Genomic DNA, 25,765 nt, shown 5'->3' with positions numbered 1-25,765 from the left:
AGAAAAATAAACAAAATTAGGAACAAAATAGCTTCCCCTACATAAATAAAATATAAATCAGCTCAACAACTAACCCTGATTCCAATGCAGAATTTTAAAATCTTTTGGCTGATGGTCTTAAAACAAACTCAAATTTTATGTGTTATTTTCCTTTTCAAATTTCAGATGGTCAACTCTATTGGGTTTGAAACCAGTGCCCTTTCTTTTCCAAATGGTGCATTCCTGCTTCATTTCTACTAAGACTCAGTTAAATAAAGCAAAACACAATGAAAACATACGACCATGAACTCATGTTTGGTGCAGAAACCTAAACTTACACACATGAACATAGGACATGATAGCTCAAATGAACCTATAGTAACCATCACAAAAACCAATTTAAAATAACCAAAATGAAGATATAGTGAGCCAGTAGAAAATCATTATTAAGCTGCAGTAATTAATACCCAAATGAGTTAATAAAGTAGAAAAAAATGCTCTTGACTAATAACTCTATATGCGTTCAATTCTTATTTAAAGTGACAGCAAGATAATACATCAAACACACTAAAGTTTTGGCATATAAGTAATGAAAGAATAATGCATCATAGTGAAACTAATATATATGTTTAGCTTTTCATAATGGCAAGAGCTTAGCTCTTGGGGCTGTGACACTAAGCTAGACAAGTTTAAGTAACTAAAATAAGGTAGAATCAAGAGTTAATAAGAGTTAGAAGTCTCTAAAACTCAAAATGATCATTTAGAGTTTGAACCGAATTCGACAGTATTTATTGTAGAAATGGCAATAATTTACATAAATTTCTGCTCTCAATCTAGACATCCAAAAATAGTGAAAAATAGTTTTTATAAAACTTTGAGAAGTCAAACAACACCACCAACAAGATCAACAGGATGCACTCTTTCTCTCAGAAAATGAAGCTACAACTTAAAAACATTCACCATATACATGTTTAACTTTCAAGCTTCCCTTTCCTTTTCTGAAACTGAGATCATTTCCAAAAGGTGAAATTGCAAAAATGAAGTTAAATGCAGTTAGATAGAAAAATAAAGTGATCAGAAGCATCATCTAATTGCCATAAGAGGGAAATATTACTACACTTGAAGCATTACACAAACATAAAACAGGGTAAATGAAACAAAATGGAGATACTTATTTACGCACCTAGGTTCTTGTCAAGGGTGGTGAACTAGTTCAAAGCTGGTGGAGCCTTCAACCTCTGCTTGAGGATCCTCTTCATCCTCTGCTCCTCTGATCCCGAACTGCTTAGGATGGTTCTCGACTAACGGATTCCTCACCTTCTCCTGAAGAAATGCATGAGAATCAAAACAATGAATAATAAAAAAATAAAAAGACTGAAAACTTAGAGTCATCCTCATGAATTTGACTGCAGAAAAACAAAAGGAGGAGAAACCTACAACCTTATTCGAAGCTGGAAATGGCGCTTTTCCACCTCGTAAGATGTTAGGGCTTCGTCGTTCTTCACGGAAGCGAAGAAGCAGGAAGCGAGCGGCAGCGCGGATGGGAGGGCTTCGTCGTTCTTCACGGAAGCGAAGAACCAGGAAGCGGGCGGCAGCGCGGGAAGGAGGGCTTCGTCGTTCTTCAGGGAGGCGAAGAACCAGGAAGCGAGCGGCAGCGCAGAAGGGAGGGCTTCGTCGTTCTTTACGGAAGCGAAGAAGCATGAAGCGAGCAGCAGCGCGGAAGGGAGAGCGTCGTCGTTCTTCGTTGGAGTGTTGTCATCGCGGTGAGGGCAGGGGTTAGGGCTTTTGAAGAAGGGTTAAGGCGAAAAAATTGAAGACTGGTTAGCTAGGGCTTTCGGAGGGGGAAGCGGTGAGGCACAAAGAAGGAGGAGATTGGTGGTTGCAGTTGCCATTGGGGGTTTCGAAGGAGGAGTTAGGGCAGAAGTTAGGAGTGTTTTTCTCTAAGTGTTAGAAACGAAAGAGAGTTAGGAGCGTGTTTGTTAATTCGATCGCGAGCTAGCTTCTTTAATTTTTTTTTTTCTGAGGAAACCTTTTGGCCACGCTTTTAAAGCGTGCCAAAAGGCTTGCAGGAAACGGCTACGCTTTTAAAACGCCACAATAACAAATTTCTGTTGCCACGCTTTAAAAGCGTGCCGAAATCTCTCTATGGCTACGCTTTATAAGCGTGGCAGAAAAAAAAGTGGCTAAATCTCACATCAACTGCCACCCTCATAAAAGCGTGGCCATAGAGAGAATTCGGCACGCTTTTAAAGCGTAGCAAAAAAAAGCGTGGCAAAATCTCTATTCAAACGCCACCCACGCATAAGCGTGGCCATAGCCTACTTTTGGCCACCCTTTTAAAGCGTAGCAAAAAAAAAGCGTGGCCATAGGTCTTTTTTCTTGTAGTGATTATACATAACCAATATCATACTCACTATCACGTGGTTTCACCCCCAAATCAACCTTAATCATTTCTCAAGCATATATCACAACATACATATCTCTCATGCATTATCATACCATCAAGGCATCAATAATCATACTCACATATATGACCACATAATATATCTCAACCAAAATCAAACATACCTCATCTATACTATTTCACCCAAAATTACCAATTTCCACACTTCAACTCCTCAAACCTCATTATTCAATAACCAACCCAATCATTCATATATTCATTATATGAAATTCATCCAATCACTTGTGTCATCATACAATGCACACATCAACTTACCTCCCTTACCTCTTTCTGGCCTCCGGCCCAAAATTTACGGCCTCCGGCCCAATTTCACAATTTAAATGCATAAACCACAAATTAATACTCATTACCCAATACATCAAATTTTCAATACACCAAGCATACAAGGCCACACAATTCTCAACCCAATCATCAATTCACATTACATACCAACTATGCATATTAGCATCAACCATTTACACAATCCAAACTTAATCCTAGGGGCATCTAGCCTAGGAATTCTCATCACACCACACGGTACTTAAATGAAACTTAAACCGTACCTCTTGTAGCCAAATCAATTGAGCCTCTTCTTTGGAAGTCTCCACCAACCTTAGCCCCAAGCCTCACCAAAGCTCCTCAAGCAACACCAATCTCCCAATTGTGCACCAAAACCATCAAATGCACTAACATAACCAATATGACATACATACATCAACCTAGGGCTCATAAAAATGACAAATCACAAGGGTTTGAGCACTTCTTACCTCAGCCCATATGAAGTAGGGATAGAACTCACTTAGAATCCATGTTGGAGTATCCCTAAACACCCAAAATCACAAGATTTCAACACTAACTTCCCAAAAACGTGTAACAGTGGGAAAATTCGAAAACTGGGCAGAGATGAATGGAATACTCACCACAAAACTTAGATAGAATTGTAGAGGATGAGAAGAGCGACGCGTGGCCGCAAACGGCTCGTCAATCGGAGCTCCGTAGCTCAAGTTATGGTGGTTTGAAGTTCAAAGAGAGTTAGGTTTTCTCTCTTCTTTTCTCTCTTCTCTATTTCAGCGCCCCAACCTCTCTTTTAGGGTAAAATGAGCTGAAATGTTCATAACTAATGTTTATATATGTTGGGTCTTGGGCCCACTTAGGCCCAGTTCACTTATTTTTGTCCGTTGGCCCAATTTTGGACCAAAACCTTTAACATTAGCGCTCTAAATCGCACTTCAAATATTTCTACCTCCCCTAATTATAATTCTTCATTTCTTAATCTTATTTACTCATAATCAATTTTCTCAGCTGCAGTACCAGACAGGTCTCAGCCGGTACTGCCGGTCAAAATTCCACTGTGCGCTTTTACGCAGAAAACTATGTCTTCCGACTCGGAAAAACTCACTGAATCCAAATATCATATTTAAATCATCAAATTCCAATCGCCAAATCTTCCAACCATATTCGCTCCTACTTAACTCATTATTTAATTAATTTCGGTTAGACAGGGTATTACATCTGGAGTCCTGAGATCCAATTTTCATTTTGGTTCTTCTATTGAACCACTGCTGAAGTTACATTTTTATTTTCTGTTTGAATTCTAGTCACTATCAATTCATCTCTTGCTTTATTAATTACTGCAATTTAATTTCCCTTGTTTAAACTCTGAAATCTCAGTCAAGTAATTTATATTTCTTGCACTTTAAGTTACTGCAATTTACATTTCTTGCACTTTAAGTTTCGGTCATTTAATTTCTTGTCCTTTAAGATTCAGCACCTTTACTTTCAATCCTCTTTAATTTTTGCAATTCTTCCATCCCCCTTTACATTTTCTGTCATTTACTTACTGTTGGATACAAAATCACTCAACCAATACTTGATTCGCTTGACTAAATCAACCACTAAACTAAAATTGCTCAATCCTTCAATCCCTGTGGGATCGACCTCACTTCCGTGAGTTTTATTACTTGATGCGACCCGGTACACTTGCCGGTGAGTTTTGTGTTGGATCATTTTCCACACATCAATGAGTAGCATAGATCAAGCATCACTTCGTAACAAATTAACAATTTGTATTGGCAATTAAATTGGATTAATAAAATAGTAAAGGAATTTTGTGAAAAACATGCATGGAGTAGTAAATAGGATAATGTAGAAAAGTGCATGATGCCATATGGGCCTTTTCACAAACACATAGCATGCATGGTAAATAAGGCATAGAAAGTATTAAAGTAAACATGCAAGCAATCCTTTTTTGAGAATAAGATATAAGTGCCAAACAAATTACAATAATCCACAAGCAAATAATGAGGAATGATGGCTCAAATAAATATGCTAGCACCATGTAAAAAGGAAATAAGAAGAAAGAAAATAATGATAAAGAAAAGAAAAAGAAAAGAAAAGAAAATAACATCTAAAAGAAGAAGAATGATAAAAAGGGAAGAAGGGAAGAAGAAAAGAAAACCTTGTTAATGGAGGTGAGAGAAAGAGAGAGTGAAGGGTGGGATAGAAGGGAGAAGGGAGAAGGGAGAAATAAGGAGGGAAGAGAAAAATTAGGATTTGGAGGAGAGAAAGATAAGATAATTTGGCAGTTTTGGTGGAGCTGTGCGGCGCAAGCGACGCGACTGCGTGGAGCACGCGTTCGCGTGATTGCGCTGTAAGGTAGTTGACGCGGTCGCGTCAGTCACGCGGTCGCGTGACCCATATTGTGCTACTAAACTAACAGAAATCCCTTCGTGCAAATGTTTTGGTTGTCACAAGTAACGAACCCCTTTAAAAATTGTTAACCGAGTATTTCAACCTCGGGTCGTCTTCTCAAGGAATTGCAGGGAGGTATGTTCTTATTATTGGTTATGAAAAAGTGTGTTTGGGGTGTTGGATTAAGGTAAAAGGTTAGTTGGGCAATGGGCACAGGTATATTTTCAAAGCAATAAAAGTAAATGAATGACTGTAAAATAAACTTTTGGCAAGGTGTAAGAACTGGAAGTCCTATCCTAGTTATCCTTATCAATTGTGATGAGAATTGGTTTTTTCTCCCACTTTGTTAACCTCTAACTATGAAGGTAAGTTAAGTGGATAAATTAATTCTGATTCCTCAAGTCCTAGTCTTTCCTTGGAAAAGGCCAGAGTTATTGGAATATGAATTAATGAAATGAAGAAATCCAATTTTCAATCAACAATGAGTTTGATAACTCTAGAGTCACCAATTATTCAACCAAACCCAAAAGGGAAACAGGAAAATCCAAATTATTTATATAAATAAAAGACAAAAATCATCAATCTGAAATATCTCAAATAACATTAATTAAGGAGATCAATCTAAACATGGAACATTGAAAAATAAATAAGTACAAAGAACCTGGGATTAAGAGTCACTCCTAAAACTAAGAGAAGTCCTAAATCATAATCCTAAGAGAGAGAGGAGAGAACCTCTCTCACTAAAAACTACATCTAAAACTGTAAAAAGTGAATTATGAATAGCCTGATCTGAATGGATGCAATCCCTCAACTTTATAGCCTCTAATATGAGTTTTCTGGGCCAAAAACTGGGTCGAAAACAGCACAGAAATCGCTGGAGAAGAAATCTGCCACGCTGGTTTTTCGTCACTGCGACGCGGCCGCATGGAGCACGCAGTCGCGTTGTCTAGCGTCAGGGCCACTATGGTATATTATATATCAAATCGAAGCCCCGGACGTTAGCTTTCCAAAGCAACTGAAACCGCGTCATTTGGACCACTGTAGCTAAAGTTATAGCCGTTTGAGTGCGAAGAGGTCAGGCTAGACAGCTTAGCAGTTTCTCCAACTTCTTGTATTCCTTCCACTTTTGCATGCTTCCTTTCCATCCTCTGAGTCATTACTGTCTTGTAATCTCTGAAATCACTTAACACACATATCAAGGCATCTAATGGTAATAAGAGAGGATTAAACATAGGGAACTTAAGGCCAAAAAAGCATGTTTTCAATCAAAGCACATAATTAGGAAGGCAAATGTAAAACCATGCAAATAGTATGAATAAGTGGGTAAAGAGTTGATAAAAATCACTCAATTGAGCACAAGATAAACCATGAAATATGGGTTTATCACATGCCCCCACCACAGAATTGATAAGATGGTGTTACTCAGCTATATCACACAGGGTATGAGGCCCCAAGATAAGACCACATTGGGAAGTGCTAGCAATGGGTCAATGAAGAAGTACAAGACCACTGATGAGGCATGGCAATTGATCAGTGATTTAGCTGAATCTACTAGGAATCACAGGCAAAGACAAGGCCGTTCAAAAGCCGTTGCAGAAGTATCCTGATGACAGGTCATCATATACCCATTTTTCAAGCTAATTTCACTTGTTTTACTAGTCTTTATACACTTTCTTGCATCCTAAGTAAGTAATTTGGAATAAAAATGTATAACTTCTTTAAATCAAACAACCACCATTAAATTGATGCTAAATCATGAGGTTTGAGCTAAAATTAATTGATTTTTAATGAATTATAAACCTTATGAGTTTAGAGATACTTTGATTGGTTGTTTTGGTTTCATGTAGGTGAAGAAAGGAAGAAAAGAAGAAAAGCGTGGCTTAATAAGTGTGGCCAAGAAATGAGAAGTGTGGTGCAACATAGAAGGAGGAGGCAAACACTGCCCTCCACAAGAGCACACTGCCCTCCAGGAGAGCAGCATATTGAACCAAGCCTTGAAAAACTCTGCCCTGCCCTCCTCAAGAGCAATATCGGGCTTTCATGGAAAATAATTCAAAGGAAATTGCTTCCTAGTGCTTCCTATGGGTTTCGAACCCAAGAGCAAGGAGGAAAGAAGTAGCGCTCAAACACAAGGAAAACAAGCAAAAATTGGCTTGCTTTCAATCTCCAAGAATCGAACACGGCACCATGAGGAAGCAAGGAACTAGGCGTTACTTTGGTACCAAGAAAATCAAGGAAAAAGGAGCAGCATGTGCCTCCACCAAGTTTCGAACGTGGGACTTCACCATTGGCACATTGCCCTGCCCTCCACAAGGGCAGGGCAGCATTTCTTGGTGCATGGCACAAAAATTGGCGCGGCCAGCATGCACAATTGACGCGCACCAAGGGAGTTTCGGCCAGCAACAAGCGCTTACGGACAGCACTTGGCACACCATAGCAACTCTGCCCTGCCCTACACAAGGGCAGGGCAGCATCCTGATGCTACACACTCAGCACGCACGAGGCCTCATACACCATTTCCTGCTCTGCCCTCCACAAGGGCAGGGCAGCCTCCTGGAAGCTACTTTCTCATGGGCTGAAAATTGGATTAAAAATCCAATTTAATTCATTTCTTCACCAAATCAAAAGCCCATCCAAATTCCAAAATCCAAGAATAGAAAGTGTATAAATAGGAGATAGTTTGATGTAATTAGGGACCCTTCTTTTGATTTTTGAATTTTTACATTTTGAAACTTCATCTTCTCTAAGAGCTTTAAACTGAGATTTGAGAGAATTAGGAAGGAGAATTGATCTCTCTTCTTCCTCGTTCTTGCTTGAGCACTTTTCACTTTTCTTGTTTGAGTCTTGGGTGTGAAGAATTGAGGAATTTCTGTCTCAATCTCCATTTAAGATCTCTTTGATTACCTCACTGCATAATTGAGTTGAATCCAATTTCCTTTACTGCTTCTTCTTTAATTTCTTGTTAATTGCTTTGTGAATTTGGATCTGGGAAGGCAATTGAGATCTAGACTTGCTATCTAGTCTCTGGAGTCCTGAGATCCCATTTTCCTTTTGGTTCTTCTGTGAACCCCTGCTGCAATTTAATTTCCCTTTCTGTTTGAGATCTAACAGAACTCAAATCATCTCTTGCTTTGATAATTGTTGCAATTTAATTTCCCTTGCTTAAATTCTGAAACCCCAGTCCTCAAATCCCTTTTCCATTCAAGCAATTTATATTCCTTGCACTTTAAGTTACTGCAATTTACATTTCTTGCTCTTTAAGTTTCAGTCATTTAATTTCTTGTTCTTTAAGATTCAGCTCTTTTACTTTCAGTTCTCTTTAATTTCTGCAATTCACCCCTCTCCCTTTACATCTTCTGCTATTTACTTACTTTTGGATACAAAATCACTCAACCAATACTTGATTCGCTTGACTAAATCAACCACCGAACTAAAATTGCTCAATCCTTCAATCCTTGTGGGATCGACCTCACTCCTGTGAGTTTTATTACTTGATGCGACCCGGTACACTTGCCGGTGAGTTTTGTGTTGGATCATTTTCCACACATCATATCCTCTAACAAAGAGACTGCGGCTCTAGCTCATAGTATATGTGAGATGACCAACTTGCTGAAGCAGATGCAAATGAATCAACAACAGGCTCAGCAAGCTCAACCTCCTCCACCACAGCAAAACCAACAGCTAGTCCCACAGAGAGTTTGCGGAATCTGTGCTGATTATAGCCATTATACTGATGAATGCCCGCAGCTCCAACAAGAAGACAACATGGTGGCATCCACTCATAATTTCTATGACCGCCCCAACCAAGGGTACAATCAAGGTGGAAATAATAACCATGGATGGCAGGACAATTCTAACCAGAATTGGAGGTACAACAATAACAGAGGAGGCAAAGATAATCAGGGAAATCAGAGGTGGAATAATAACAACAACAGGCAACAGAATCAACCTTACAGAGCACCTCACCTGAGGCAAAACCAAGGACCACAGAATAATCAACAGTAGACCTCTCAATTCACTCATTCTTCTTTATCTCATAATGAAGAGTTATACAATCTTTTGAGCGAAGACAGCAGACCATGGAAAATAACATCATGAATAGTATTAATGCCAGTATGAATGGTCTGACCTCTACTTTGCAAGCTCTTGTCTCACAGATTGGAGCAACACAAAATTCCAGTAACCAACCTTCAAGCTCCACTGGAATCCCCTCTCAACCATTACCCAATCCAAAGGGAGGCATTAATGCCATCACCCTAAAGTCCGGAACCACACTGCAGGAGAGGAATCAGGAGGAGCCAAGCTCACCAGAATATGCCTCAGCTGAAGAGGTGGTAGAAATAGAAGATGTTGAAGAGGAAGAGGATATACAGGACATAGCTGAAGAAGAAATAGCTCAACCACAGGAGGAAGCACCAAAAGGCGCAGACACTACAGAAAACACTACGCCTATTCCATTTCCACAACTTGCAAGGAAGCCCAGGAAGCAGCTGGAACCCGATCCTAAAATGGTAGAAATATTCAAAAAGGTCGAGGTAACTGTTCCTCTTTTTGATGTTATTCAACAAGTACCTAAATATGCAAAGTTTCTAAAAGATTTATGTATCCATAAAGACAAAATTAATGAATTAGAAACTATTCCTTTAGGTAGTTCTATATCTGCTTTAATGGGAGGATTACCTGAAAAATGTATTGATCTAGGTCCTTGTATAGTTAGCTGTACTATTGGTGGTGTAGTGATTTATGATTGCATGTGTGATTTAGGAGCATGTGTTAGTATAATGCCTTTGTCTATATATGATATTTTGAGGCTCCCTCCCTTAAAAAGGTTGGCAGCTCGTTTTGTGTTAGCAAATAAAAGCATTATTACAGTGGCTGGAGTTGCTGAAGATGTTTTGGTGAATATTAAAGGGCTTACATTTCTCACTGATTTTTATATCTTGAAGATGCCCCATAATGATTCAGATAAGCCATCATCAATCCTACTTGGAAGACCATTCCTGAAGACATCAAAATTCAAATTAGATGCTTTTTCAGGAACATACTCCTTTGAAATAGATGGCCGCATAGTAATCTTTAATCTGAATGGAGTCATTAACAACCCTCCAGAAGATCATTCTATCTTCCAGTGTGATGACATAGATGAAAGTGTAGCTGAAGTCCACAAAGAAGAGTTAGAAGAGAGGCACACTGGACAAGGTCCAAGTGTGGGGACCCTCTTAACTGACAATGAGGGCACTTCGTCATTTTCACAAGCTCCAGATAATCCAGAGCTTGCCCATGATCAGAAGTTAGAATTGAAACCCCTCCCTCTACATCTCAAATACGCTTATCTTGAAGATGAGCAGAAGTTTCCAGTTATCATTGCAAGGGAACTTACTTCTCAACAAGAAAAGCAGTTACTTGATGTGCTGAGGAAGCATAAGAAGGCAATTGGGTGGAGTTTGGCAGACATAGTAGGCATCAACCCTCAAGTATGTGAGCACATAATATTTTTAGAAGAGGGAGCAAGACCTGTCCGTCAACCCCAAAGAAGATTGAATCCCACCATCTTGGAAGTTGTCAAAAAGGAAGTGACCAGACTATTGGAAGCAGGTATCATATATCCCATTTCAGACAGTGAATGGGTAAGCCCAGTACAAGTGGTGTCCAAGAAGTCTGGAGTCACTACAGTGAAGAATGAGCATGGAAAGCTCATAGCAACTAGAGTTCAGAATGCTTGGAGAGTTTGCATTGATTACAGGCGTCTCAACCAAGCTACCCGTAAGGATCACTACCCACTTCCATTCATTGATCAAATGTTGGATCGCCTGTCAGGTAAATCACATTATTGTTTTTTAGATGGTTACATAGGTTATTTTCAGATTAATATAGCTCCTGAGGATCAGGAAAAGACCACTTTTACATGTCCTTTTGGGACTTATGCTTACAAGAGAATGCCCTTTGGCTTGTGCAATGCACCGGCTACTTTCCAAAGGTGCATGATGAGTCTTTTCTCTGACCTTATTGAGGATTGTATGGAAGTTTTTATGGACGATTTTAGCGTTTATGGTGATTCTTTTAGCCTTTGCTTAGATAGATTATCTAGAATATTAGATAGATGTGTTAATACAAACCTTGTATTAAATTTTGAAAAATGTCATTTTATGGTAAAACAAGGGATTGTATTAAGACATGTGGTATCTAATAATGGCATTTCTGTAGACCCAGCAAAGGTGAATGCTATTTCTAGTTTACCTTACCTCTCTTCTGTGAGGGAAGTTCGTGCGTTCCTTGGCCATGCAGGTTTTTACAGGAGATTTATTAAGGACTTTAGTAAGGTAGAACTTCCCTTATCCAGATTACTGCAGAAGGATATTGAGTTCGAGTTTAGTGTCGATTGCTGATGGTGTTTTGGCGGAAAACGAATTTTCCAAACACATAGATCTAACCGACAAGTGTACCGGGTCACATCAAGTAGTAATAACTCACAAGAGTGAGGTCGATCCCACAGGGATTGATGGATCAAGCAATTTTAGTGGGTGATTAGTTTAGTCAAGCTATCATTGAGGTGAATTTGGATGAAGTGTAGCCAACAGTATTATAAATGACAGGGAATTTAAAGTTGCAGAAAGTAAAATTGCAAGTAACTTAAAGAACAAGAAAGTAAAATAACTGAAACTTAAATTGCAAGAATTCTAAATTGCATCAAATGTAAAGGGGGCTGGGGTGCTGGAAATTAAATGAAAGCAGTAGATCCAAGCTTAGAGCAATTGCAGAAAGCTTAGCTTGCAGGAAAGTAAATTGGGATCATGAACAGAAATGTAAAGTGCAGAAGAATTAAATTGCTTGAAAGTAAATTGAAAGCCAATGGAACAGTAAAAACAGAAGAGCAGCTAAGAACTCAACTCAATTGCAAAATAAAATTGAAGATCTCAGGGAATCAAAGAGACTAGAAAACAAGTCTAGATTTCACTCCCTTCCTTGATCCAACCAAGAACAATTGCAGATGGAAAGAAGATGAAAGCAGTAAAGAGAGTTTTGGTTCAAAACAAGAGAAATCCTTAATTCACTGAAATTTTGCAGAAGAATAACAAGAGAAATCTTAGACCAAGAGGGAAAACAGAATTCCTTCACTCTCAATCCCAGATTTAAGACAGAAAGAAAAAAAATAAAGGAAAGAGCTCCCCTTTTGAAATGAGAGTGATGCCTTTATATAGGCTTTACAAAATAAAAAATGAAAATGACATTAAAACCAATTACAAAAATGAAAATCCTAATTTAATTGATCCATGTGCCTTTGAGTGATGATGTGGGCTTTGCTTGCTTTGGATTTGAGGAGAAATGGGTTTGGTTGGCCTTGATTCAATTTGGTGAGGAATTGAATTAAATTGGATTTTGGTTGATTTTTGGCCCATGACACTTCCAGGAGGCTGCCCTGCCCGTGTGGAGGGCAGGGCAGAAAATGTTCGTGCGCCCTTTGTGCGTGTTGGTTGGTGTGAGTTGGTGCTGCAGGATGCTGCCCTGCCCTCGCGGAGGGCAGGGCAGAAATTTTTGGTGCACCAGTTTGGTGCCTGTGCGTGCTGCTGGTGCTGCCGAACCGTCCCTTGGTGCGCCAGAATGGTGCGCCTGTGTGCATCACCAAAATGCTGCCCTGCCCTCGCGGAGGGCAGGACAGTGTTTCCAAAAGTGAAGTTCCAAGTTCGAAACTTGGTGGATGCACACGCTACTTCTTTTCCTTGGTTTTCTTGGCACCAAAGTAAGGCCTAGTTTCTTGCTTTCTCATGGCCCTTAAAAATGCCTTTCGTTCCTGCCTCAATTGTGCGCCAAATATAGATTGCTATATATCGTTGGAAAGCTCTGAATGTCAGCTTTCCAACGCAACTGGAAGCACATCAATTGGACGTCTGTAGCTCAAGTTATAGCCCTTTGAAGGAGGCATGGTCATGCTGTGAACGCCCAGATTTTACCTTAGCGAAATTCTTGCTTCCAACCTCTCTTTGCATCACGATTCTGCCCTGCCCTTGGCAAGAGCAGGGCAGTGTGTGCTGTTTGCCTATTCTTCATTAATTTGGTCATGGGCCACGCTTTTAAAAGCGTGGCCTAAAGCTCCAAAGTATACCCCAACTTCAAAGTGTGTCCCAAAGCTCTTTTTTTCTCCTTTTTTTGTGCTTCTTTGCTTCTTTTTCTTCTTATTTCCTACAAGATTTATAAAATTAAAAGATCAAGGAAATCTATCATTTAAGTACAAAAGCATTCAATATTTAAGCACAAATCATCAATTTATTGTATGAAAAGCATAGAAAAATAGGTATATGATGACTTGTCATCAATTGCAAACAAGCGTTTGATAAGCTGAAGACTGCTCTGACTCAAGCTCCAATTGTGAGAGGACCAGACTGGAGTCAGCCGTTTGAAATCATGTGCGATGCTTCCAACCATGCAGTAGGAGAAGCGCTGGCTCAGCGTGAAGGTAAGGATCCTTTTGTTATTTCTTATGCATCTAAGACTTTAGACACTGCCCAGTCCAATTATACTACTACTGAGAAAGAGCTTCTTGCTATTATTTTTGCTCTGGATAAATTCCGGGCTTATTTACTCGGTACTAGAGTAGTAGTGTATTCGGACCATACAGCTTTAAAGTATCTATTAGCTAAAAAGGAGTCCAAACCAAGACTTATACGTTGGATACTGCTGTTACAAGAATTTGATTTAGAAATAAAGGATAGGAGTGGTAATCAGAATTTAGTAGCAGACCACCTGAGTCGCCTTGAGCATATTAAGGATGATTCTACTCCTATAGATGATAATTTTTCTTTTGATAACCTGCAAGCAGTATCTGAGGTAGTCCCTTGGTATGCACCTGTTGCTAATTATTTAGTTAGCCGCACATTTCCTCCAAATTTTTCTAAGCATCAAAGAGACAAGCTGAAAAGCGAGTCTAAATATTATATATGGGATGACCCATATTTATGGAGATGTGGCGCTGACCAAGTAATTAGACGCTGTGTGCCTGAATTAGAATTCTAGTCCATTTTAGAGGCCTGTCACTCATCCGAGAGTGGATGACATTTTGGCCCTCAAAGAACGGCTAGAAAAATCTTAAACTGTGGATTCTAGTGGCCTACTCTTTTTAGAGACGCTGCTGAGTTTTGTAAATCCTGTCTCCCATGCCAGAAATTTGGTAATATATCCAGGAGGGATGAGATGCCTCAACAAATTATGCTTTTCTGTGAAATTTTTGATGTTTGGGGCATTGACTTCATGTCCAAATTCTAATGGATATTTTTATATATTGTTAGCTGTGGATTATGTTTCCAAATGGGTGAAAGCAACTCCTACCCGTACTGATGATGCTAACACTGTTGTTTCCTTTGTGAGAAACCATATTATATGTCGCTTTGGATCACCACGAGCAATCGTGAGCGATCAAGGCACCCATTTTTGTAACAGGAGACTAACAGGATTAATGAAGAAGCATGGGATAATTCATAAAGTTGCAACAGCTTACCATCCCCAAACTAATGGGCAAGCCGAGGTGTCAAACAGAGAAATTAAGCGTATCTTGCAAAAGATAGTAAAGCCACATAGAAAAGACTGGAGCACCAGGCTACAAGATGCACTTTAGGCATATAGAACAGCTTACAAGACACCCATTGGGATGAGTCCTTTCCGCTTGGTTTATGGAAAAGCTTATCATCTCCCAGTTGAAGTAGAACACAGAGCCTTTTGGGCAGTTAAGGAGTGCAACATGGGAATTGAGAAAGCCGGAGCTGAAAGGAAGTTGCAACTGCAAGAACTGGAGAGCCTTTGCCTAGAAGCTTATGAGAACTCAAGAATATACAAGGAAAAGATGAAGGCTGTACATGATCAAAACATCAAGAAGAAAGAGTTCCAACCTGAGGATTTAGTCCTCCTTTACAAATCTCGACTAAGGCTCATGCCAGGTAAGTTGAGATCAAGACGGGAAGGTCCATACAGAGTAGAGAAGGCCAAACCGTACGGAGTTTATCACCTAAGCCATCCTTCAAGCTCTGAACTTATTAAGGTTAATGGACAATGCCTGAAGCTATACCATGGCGAGAAGATGCAGAGAAACAAGGAGCTTGAGATCTTCCTCTTGGAAGATCCCCACATAGCAGAAGATTGAGCTAGTGGTGCGTCCAACTTACGGACGTTAAAGCAAAGTGCTAGGGGGAGACAACCCACCATGGTATGATCGTTCTTTTCTTTATTTTTAGTTTTTCCTATTCAATAACTCTTCTCTTTATTAGTACTTTCGTGCATTTGCATTTACATGTTTTTATTTTTCATTAAAAAAAAATTTTTCGCCACGCGACGCGTCCGCGTCGCTTGGAGAGTAAAGAAAAATAAAAGTGAACAGAGAGTCATGCTGGAGCATGGCTGGAGGCGTGCCACTGGCACAAATTGACCCACGCGACCGCGTCCATGACGCGTTCGCGTCGCATGGGAATCATGGCCTCCCACGTGACCACGTGCCCCACGCGGCCGCATGCCCTGAGTTTTCGACGTAAAAGGGTGCACAATGAAATATTGTGCGAGAGTGGTGCTGGATTGGTGCTGGAAGCACAATCCTTATTACGCGACCGCGTCCTCCATTTTCTGAAGCACACTCACGTGATCACGTGACCCGCGAGGCTGCACTCACAGCAGAAGCATAACATGGGTCACGCGACCGCGTGACCGACGCGATCGTGTGACCATACTTAAAGCGCATCCACGCAAACGCGTGCCCCACGCGGCCGCGTCGCATGCGCCGCACAACTCAACCTAAAATTGCCACATATCTTATCTTTCTCTCCTCTAAATCCTAATTTTTCTTTTGCCTCCTTATTTCTTCTTTCTCCCTTCTTCCTTCTATCTCACCTATCACTTTCTCTCTCCTACCTCCATTACCAAGGTTCTATTTTCTTCCTCCTTCTTTTCTTTTCTATCATTGTTGTTATTTTGTATGTTGTTTTCTTTTTCTTTTCTTATTCTTTTCATTATCCTTATTTTCTTTTTTTTTTCTTCTTTTCCTTTTTACATGGTGTTAGAAATTTATTTGAGTCATTATTCCTCATTATATGCTTGTGGATTGTTACAAATTATTTGACAATTATTATTATTATTTTTAAGGAATTGCTTGCATGTTCACCTTCATACTTTCTATATCTTATTTACCATGCATGCCATGTGTTTGTGAAAAAGCCCATATAGCATTATGCACTTTTTACATTACTTTACTCTACCATTCAATGCTTGCTTTTCACAAATTCTCTTTACTATTGTTTTAATTGAATTTAATTGTCAATACAAACATTTTGGCTTGTTACAACTGATGCTTGGTCTATGCTACTCATGCCCTTTTCCGGCATGCTAATAAACACCTTGCATCCACTTATGTTTCGATGCACTCACTATTTTTCGTTGATGGCTTTTCATATGTACTTGAGAGCATGTGTTAATGTCAATTACATCTTAATGTGTATCCATCACCACTCTTCCGTTCTCTTCCTTGCTATATATCTATTTGAACTTAATTTACTTTCCCCTCCCTTTTTCAGGATGGCCACTAAGAAAGGAAAGGAGAAAGCAACTCCTAAACCCCCAGCAAGAAGAGGAACTAAAAGCGTATTAGTGGTAGAGCCCCCTTCAACCACAGTCAAGCCCTCAACAAAGAGAGTTAAGAGGATAATAAAAGTTGATGAAAAGGAGAAAGCCTTTCCAGCAAAGGACACTGCGCGATTTCCCAATCGCTACTGTGAGCAGATGTTCCCTATCCTGGCAGAAAGGAACTATAACAATGAATACCTTCTTATCCTCCCGTCCAATATTGCTACCTTTGTTGAGCCGCAAATTGAACGAAGACAATGGGATTTTCTACGGAGACATCCGAGACAGGTCAATCTTTCTTGGGTAGTTGAGTTCTACTCTAACTTCTACATGCCAACCCTGCAGTCTGTTTATGTCCGGCAGAAGCAAGTCCCCATTACAGAAGAGGCTATTCAGCAAGCTCTGAGTCTTCCCCCTATTCCAGAAGGAATGGACTTCTTCCAAGAAGCCACACTTAAGCGCTAGAGGTACCAATTTGACTGGGACTCCGTTCTCGGAGTTATCGCATTACCTGGCAGCCGTTGGATCTACGGATACCACCGTACCTGCCCTAAGGGAATCTTGGCTTCAGCACTTACTTTGGAGGCTCGCATATGGGCACAGATCATGTCCCATTACGTCTTTCCGAGCACTCACGAGTCCTCCTTCACTGCGGACATGGCCGTTCTACTATGGTGCATCCTTACAGACCAACCTCTGAATCTCTCAAGCCATATCCGGAATGCTATGGGACACGTACAAATTGCGAGCAATTTACCTTTTCCCGCCTTGGTCTCAGATCTTGTCTCAGCAGCCGGAGTCTCCTACAGAGCTGGGGACACCAAAGCCGTGCTTCTACGGGATGATCAGTATGTCCCTAACGGGAAATACCTCAGACTTCCAGCAGCCACTACAAGTCTTCCTACTGCTCCAGTTGAAGATAATCCTTCTTCAACCCCACAAGCACCTACAACTGATGAATTGCTCCAGCAGATAATCAAAAGGTTGGATCGGCAAGAACACAAAGCTAAGTTGAGAGAGCGCCGCAACAACCAAAAATTCAAACACCTCAGGGAGCTACTTAGAGGAGATTGCAAAGACTCGGATACCCCGGAATCCACTTCTTTTACCAACACACAGAGCCATGACGGTCCCGATTATGGAGATACTGCTTCCAGCCCACCCCTGTTCCTGACAGATGGCACCGAGGACGGTGCAAAGCCTTAAGTGTGGGGAGGTCGGTCAATACCTGACTTCCGGAGGTAATTTCTCTTCTCTAGCACCAATAATTAGGATATTTTAGTTAGATTTTCTTTCTTTTATAGAATAGAATAATTTGCATAGGTTAGGATAGTTGCATGCATGTTCCACTTGATTGAAAAGACAATAAGTTTCTTCTAAGACTCTATCTTTGGAACAAAATTTCACTAATTTTTCAAAATTTTTATGATAAAATTGCTTGAGTTGTATTTGGAACATGGTGTTTGAGCTAAAGAACACACAGCCTGTGAAAGATTTGAGCCTTTATGTATGGTTACGTTATTTAACCATAATTATTTCATTCTTATGTGTTTACTTCTCTATGATTGTAATCTATATTTTGTTTTATCTTATATGTCCAATATTTATTATATTTACATGCTTGCACATGATTGAGGCCATTATTTGTTTAAACTCACTTATCCAAATTAAGTCTACCCTTTTTAATTACCTTTGTTAACCACTTTGAGCCTTTAAATCCCATTTGTTCTATATTTTACCACATTACTAACCTTAAGCTGAAAAACAATTGTATATCCCAAATTGAATCTTTGGTTAGCTTAAGATAGAATTGTGTGTGCTAGTTAGGTATGGGAAATTGTGGGAACAAAAGTTGTTAAGGGAATGTGTCATGAAAATTTAATGGGAATTTGGATACCTACTCATGTGAAACTATAAGAATAAAAAAAATCTATGTGCATTGATAAGCTATATTTATTTTAATGTGTAAAAAAAATCAATAAATAAATAAATAAATAAATAAAGGGACAAAATTACCCCAATGTTGAATTTAGAATTCAAAGATCAATGCACGTATGATAGAATCAAAATACAAAGTGATACATGAGTATGGATTGAAAAAAGGAAATTCTGGGTAGCTAGGTATGAACTTTAAGATCACATTAAAAATATATAGGTTGGGTTGAAGCTTGGGTTACTTAAAGATTCAATTTATCAGCTCACTTAACCATATGTATACCCCTACCTATACCTTGGCCCCATTACAACTTTGAAAAGACCTCATGATGTTTGCATTGGTATATTAACTATTGTTGATTGGTTAGGTGAAAAACAAAAGTTAGAAAGCATGATTAGAAAAGGATAGAGTGATTACCCTATACACTAGAGATTAGAGCGTACATACATTATCAGTGAGGGTTCAATACTTGAATTTCCATGTTCCCTGCTTTCATAGGCTATCCTCTTGCATTTTTATCTGTTTTATGGTATAAGGGTAGAATTAGTGGAATTTGATTTGTAATTATTTCGAAGAGCTTATTTACTTTTGATCAAGTGGGCAAGAATTATATAGTTGCATTTTTTTACATATATAGGATTGCATTGCATTTCATGAGTTTCTACATGTTCATACTTGTCTACTTTATCTCCTTCAATTAAGCATGAGGACATGCTAATGTTTAAATATGGGGAGGTTGATAAACCACTATTTTATGGTTTATATTGTGTTTAATTGTGTGGTTTTATCATGATCCTTACCCACTTATTCATTAAATTAGCATGCATTTAGATTTCCTTCCTGAATTTATTACATGGTTGAAAACTGCTTCTTAGAGACTTTAATTATGTATTTTTAATTCTCCTTTATTCCATTCGATGTCATTATCTGTGTGTTGAGTGTTTCAGGCTTTACAGGGCATGAATGAATGGGAGATTGGAAAAGAAGCTGGCAAAAATGGAAGGAACACAAGAATTTGAGGAGATAACTAGCGAGAAGTGACGCGGTCGCATGGCTCACGCTACCGCGCGAAGGAGAGCAAATCGCAGTGACGTGGCCGCATGGGTGACGCGATCGAGTGACATGTGCGATCTGCATAATCTGCAGAATTCGCTGGAGGCAATTTTGGACCTGATTTTGACCCAGTTTTCGGCCCGGAACAGCAGACTAGAGCCAGAGAACATGCAGAAACAGAGCACAACATTCATTCTACACAGTCTTCAGTTTTAGATCTAGTTTTCACTCCTCCCCTAGGTTTTTCTCTTTAGGTTTTAGAATTTAATGTTCAATTGGTCTTAGCATTGGAACATTGAAAAGAGTAATTTCCTCATCAAGACTTCGTCATTCTAGTTCGTTCTCTTAACTTGGTTTATTTCTTCCATGTTCTTTGCTTTGTTCAATTTTGTCATTTGAATACTTTTATGATTATTTAATACAAGAATTATTTCTTTCATTTTAATCCATTTTACCTTCCAATAATCATGTCTTCTTTTAATTCCCTTTCATATGTTATGGATTTATTATTTACAATGAGCGAGTAGTTCCCCTCACTTGATGGGGAGTTGATTGAAAGGAACTCTTGAGTTGGAAGGATTGAAAGAGAATTTGTAATTGGGTTAACTATTGGATTGCTATCTTGTCACTAACACCAATCCCTTTGAACTAAGTGGGTTGCAACTCGTGAACAGATCTATCATTCCAACTTGTTTGACTTTCCTTTACCTAGTAAAGGATAACAAAACAGAACAACCATTAATTATAAATTAATCCTAAAATCACTCCATCAATAATAGAGATTCCAACTAATCAACTCCCAGTCAAGGCTTTTATTTATATTCTTCAAATTTCCTCAATTTAATTTTCCATCTACTTAACTCAACTTTTTGGAAACATCTAATTAATAAAATAGCACACTTTCCTGTGACATATTTCTAAATTGATAGACAGATTTTTGGTGAGTTAAGAACTATACTGGCAACGTAATTAAGTTAATAATTTTTAATTCACCTCTTTCTGTTCTCCATCACCCGCTTTATGGCCTCTTGTTCTTGGAGTAACAAAGTGAGAGAATCGTCTATTGGGGCTTGGGGTGAATAGGAAGGTCCATTATTTTGGAGAAAAGGTTCATGGTAGGAAGGTGGTTGGGCGGTTGATTCCTCTTGGTAAAAATATGGAGATGGTGCGCATTGAGGTGGTTCTTCATAATGAGCATGATAGGGTTGTGGTGGTTCTAAAGGTTCTTGCTCATAATGACCACAAGGATGTGGTATGGGTGATTGGTTATATGATGGATAAGGGTCACATGAAGGTACTTGGTAAAAAGGGGCTTGTGAGCATAGGTGATGGCCATGTTGAGGATAAGAGTCATAGGCATATGGTGGTGGTACTTGATTATCACGAAAAGACTCACCATAGCCATTGAATTGGCATGCATTAGGATGGGAATTATACCTATAAGTATCCGGAGGTTGTTGCCAATAGGAGTGATCAATTCCTTGAGGCTCCTCCCATCTTTGATGGTTCCATCCTTGGTACATGTTATCTTTGAAGTTCACATTTCCTACAACACGATTAGAACCAAACTCATAGCCAAAGTGAGAATTCATTATGGAAAAACAAAATAAAACCAACAAAAACTAGTAAATAAGCAATTAACAAACCTATTTACACTATTCACATATATACAATAACCAATAACTCAACACCATTGCAAGTCCCTGGCAACGGTGCCATTTTGATGAGAAGATTTTTGACGGTTTAGTATTTCACTAATGAAATCTCGTTGTAAAGTATAGTCTCCAAACTAACAATAATCCTTTCATACAAAAATTTGTTTGTCACATGTACAAACCCCTAAAATCTATAAACCGAAGTATTTAAACCTCGGGTCATCTCTCAAAGGACTTGCAGGGCAGTGTTCTTGTTATTGGTTATGGACTTGTATATTTTGGAATTTTGAATGAGAAACATGAAAAGTAAATGATAATAAAATTCTAATAACAAAACGGTCTTGGCAAAGGTTGGTTGTCATGGGTCTCTATCCTTATCACTAACCAAAATTATGATATTTGCAAGGAACAATCCCACTAAGTCATCCTCTAACAAGTAGCAAGGAAGGTCAAGTGAGTTATATCAATCTAAGTCCATAAATCCTAGCTTTCCACTAATAGAATTAATGAAGGCTAGAGTCAATGGCTATCAACTATCAATCACTTGGACATCAGTAACTCAAGAGTTCCTAAGTTACCTTCCCAAGCCAAGAACATAAAATTCTACTCTAACATCCTTCCAAGCATTTCATCAAACACTTGGAAGGTAAAAAAGAAAATCATAGTAAATCACAACAAGAATGAATTCTAACGACAATCAAATGCAAAGAATTAACAACAACAATCAAGGAAATCACAATTATCATGAATTACCTCAAATTGCATTAAAAGAAAATAAGAGAAATAAAAGGAGATCCACAACAAAGTAAAGAATTACAAGGATTAAAGTACAAAACTAGAGAGAGGGAGAGTAGAGGAGTAAGAATTGATAAATGAATAGTAAATCAAAGCATGAATTAAACCTAGATCTAAGAGGAGAGATTAACTTAAACATAATCCTAATTCTAATTCTAGAGAGAAGTGAGAGCTTCTCTCTCTAGAAACTAACTCTCAAAACTAACTAGAACTAAAAATGATTCAAGATTAATTGATTGATGCCTTCTTCTTCAATCCTTGGTCTTTTAAATCTTTTCCTGCCAAAATCCTGCTCCAAATGGGTCCAGAAAACCCTCCAAAATCGCCAGACACGAGTTGCATTAAAGGAATCACGTGCGAACTGCGACGCGTACGTGCACAGCACGCGTACGCATCCTTGGCCTATTTTGCGAGGTGCGCGCGTGCATCGTTGGCCGAGATCAATTCTTTGGCTTTTCATGCTTCTCTCCACTTGCATGCTTCCTTCCTCGCTCCTTGGATCCATTTCTAGCCTTTTTCAACCTGAGATCACTAGCAAACACATCAAGGCATTTTATGGAATTAGGGAGGGATTAAAATTATCAAATTAAAGGCCTAGAAAGCATGTTCTTACACTTAAGCACAAATGAGGGAGAGATCACAAAATCATGCTAATTCATTGGTTAAATGTGAGGAAAGGTTATCAAAATGCTCTAAATCCAACACAAGATAAACCCTAAAAATGGGGTTTATCACTAACATAGGGGAATTACTAACTAAACTAGTCACCGTTGTCTCACAGCCTTCGCCAACCAAACCTCCGTGCGATCCCATCGCCGCCGCCTACCTAGCCTCCTCAAAACCAGACAAACACAGGTAATACAAATAAGTAAAACACAGATAATATTCAGACTTAACAAGTAGTTCAAGAAGCAAGTAGGGATGTTATACAATTAGGCAAACTCAAGTAAGCAAAGCAAACAAGCATATAGAAGATGCACATGATGAATGTATGTCCTATTGGCTGTGATATCACATGTCTGTTATAATGCCAAATCCGACTAAAAATTCGGTCGACAACTCCTGGATTAGTCTCTCTATTGTTCATAAGGAGGAAAAATTCCGAGGAAAAGTGCCCTACCACCTTCTCCTTTAAGAGGAAAATATTCCAAGGGAGCGTGCCCTACCACCTTCCCTTGTCTGTCGCATAATTCTATGGGTTAGTGCCCTACCACTTTGCAATCAGAGAGAAGTCGCATTTTCTGGAGGAATAATTCCGAGGAATAAGTGACCTACCACCTTCTCCTTTCAGAAGGAAATATTCCGAGGGAGCCTGCTAATGAGCAGATAATTTATACGCTTTTTGGCATTGTTTTTAGGTAGTTTTTAGTAGGATCTAGCTACTTTTAGGGATGTTTTTATTAGTTTTTATGCAAAATTCATATTTCTAGACTTTACTATGAGTTTGTGTATTTTTTTGTGATTTCAAATATTTTCTTGCTGAAATTGAGGGACCTGAGCAAAAATCTGATAGGAGGCTGAAAAAAGACTACAGATGTTGTTGGATTCTGACCTCCCTTCACTTGAAATGGATTTTCTGGAGCTACAGAACTCTAAATGGCGCGCTCTCAATTGCGTTGGAAAGTAGACATCCAGGGTTTTTCTACAATATTTAATAGTCCATACTTTATTCAAGTTTAGATGACGCAAAATGGCGTTCAACACCAGTCCCATAGTACATTCTGGAGTAAAACGCCAGAAACACGTCACAAACCAGAGTTAAACGCCAAAAACATGTTACAACTTGGCGTTTAACCCCAACAGAAGCCTCTGAATGTGTAAAACTCAAGCTCAGCCCAAGTACACACCAAAGTGGGCCCCGAAAGTGGATTTCTACACGTAGAATTATTTCTGTAAACCCTAGTAACTAGTTTAGTATAAATAGGACTTTTTACTATTGTATTTTCATCTTTGGATGTTTAGTCCTTAGACCGGAGTCTTGGTTATTCTGGTTCCCTCTCTGGGGCATGTGCCAATGAACATCTTTATCACTTATGTATTTTCAACGGTGGAGTTTCTACACATCATTGATTAAGGTGTGTAGCTCTGCTGTACCTCGAGTATTAATGCAATTACTACTGTTTTCTATTCAATTCACGCTTATTCTTATTCTAAGATATCCATTCGCACCCAAGAACCTGATGAATGTGATGATTATGTGACGCTCATCACCATTCTCACTTATGAACGTGTGCATGACAACTACTTTCGTTCTACATGCAAATAAGCTTGAATGAATATCTCTTGGATTCCTTAATCAGAATCTTTATGGTATAAGCTAGAATCCTTTGGTAGCATTCTTGAGAATCCGAAAAGTTTAAACCTTGTCTGTGGTATTCCGAGTAGGATTCAGGGATTGAATGACTGTGACGAGCTTCAAACTCGCGACTATAAGGCGTGGTGACAACGCAAAAGGATAGTAAATCCTATTTTTACATGATCGAGAACCGACAGATGATTAGCCGTGCGGTGACAGTGCACCTGGATCATTTTCACTGAGAAGACGGACAGTAGCCATTGACAACAGTGATCCCCCAACATACAGCTTGCCATGGAAAGGAGTAAGAATGATTGGATGAAAGCAGTAGGAAAGCAGATATTCAGAAGGAACACAATATCTTCATGCGCTTATCTGAAATTCCCTCCAATGAATTATATAAGTATCTCTATCTTTATTTTATGCTTTATTTATCTTTATATTCGAAAACCATTATAACCATTAGAATCCGCCTGACTGAGATTTACAAGATGACCATAGCTTGCTTCATACCAACAATCTCCGTGGGATCGACCCTTACTCACGTAAGGTTTATTACTTGGACGACCAGTGCACTTGCTGGTTAGTTGTGCGAAGTTGTGAAAAAGAGTGATATTACAATTGTGCGTACCAAGTTGTTGGCACCATTGAGATCACAATTTCGTGCACCAAATTTTTGGCGTCGTTTCCTGGGATTGTTTGAGTTTGGACAACTGACGGTTCATCTTGTTGCTCAGATTAGGTAATTTTTTTTTCAAAAAGTTTTCAAAAATCTTTCAAAATTTTTTTATTTGTTTTTGTTTTTCTAATATATATATAGATATATATATATATATATATATATATATATATATATATATATATATAATTTTCAAAAAATCCAAAAAAATTTGTTTAATAAAATCTTAAAAATAAAAAATATTTAGTGTTTCTTGTTTGAGTCTTGTGACATGTTTTAAGTTTGGTGTCAATTGCATGTTTCTATGTTTCATGCATTTTTCGAAAAACTTATGCATGGTGTTCTTCATGATCTTCAAGTTGTTCTTGATAAGTCTTCTTGTTTGATCTTCATATTTTCTTGTTTTGTGTCTTTTGTTGTTTTTCATATGCATTTTTTAATCCATAGTGTCTAAACATTGAAAATTTCTAAGTTTGGTGTCTTGCATGTTTTTCTCTCTTGAAAATTTTTCAAAAATAAGTCTTGATGTTCATCTTGATCTTCAAAGTGTTCTTGGTGTTCATCTTGACATTCATAGTGTTCTTGCATGCATTAGTTGTTTTGATTCATAATTTTTATGTCTTGAGTCATTTGGTTGTTTTTC

The sequence above is a fragment of the Arachis stenosperma genome, chromosome 3 (genome assembly GCF_014773155.1).
Source record: "Arachis stenosperma cultivar V10309 chromosome 3, arast.V10309.gnm1.PFL2, whole genome shotgun sequence".
Classification (NCBI taxonomy): Eukaryota; Viridiplantae; Streptophyta; class Magnoliopsida; order Fabales; family Fabaceae; genus Arachis; species Arachis stenosperma.
Note: the sequence above shows the minus strand (reverse complement) of the source record.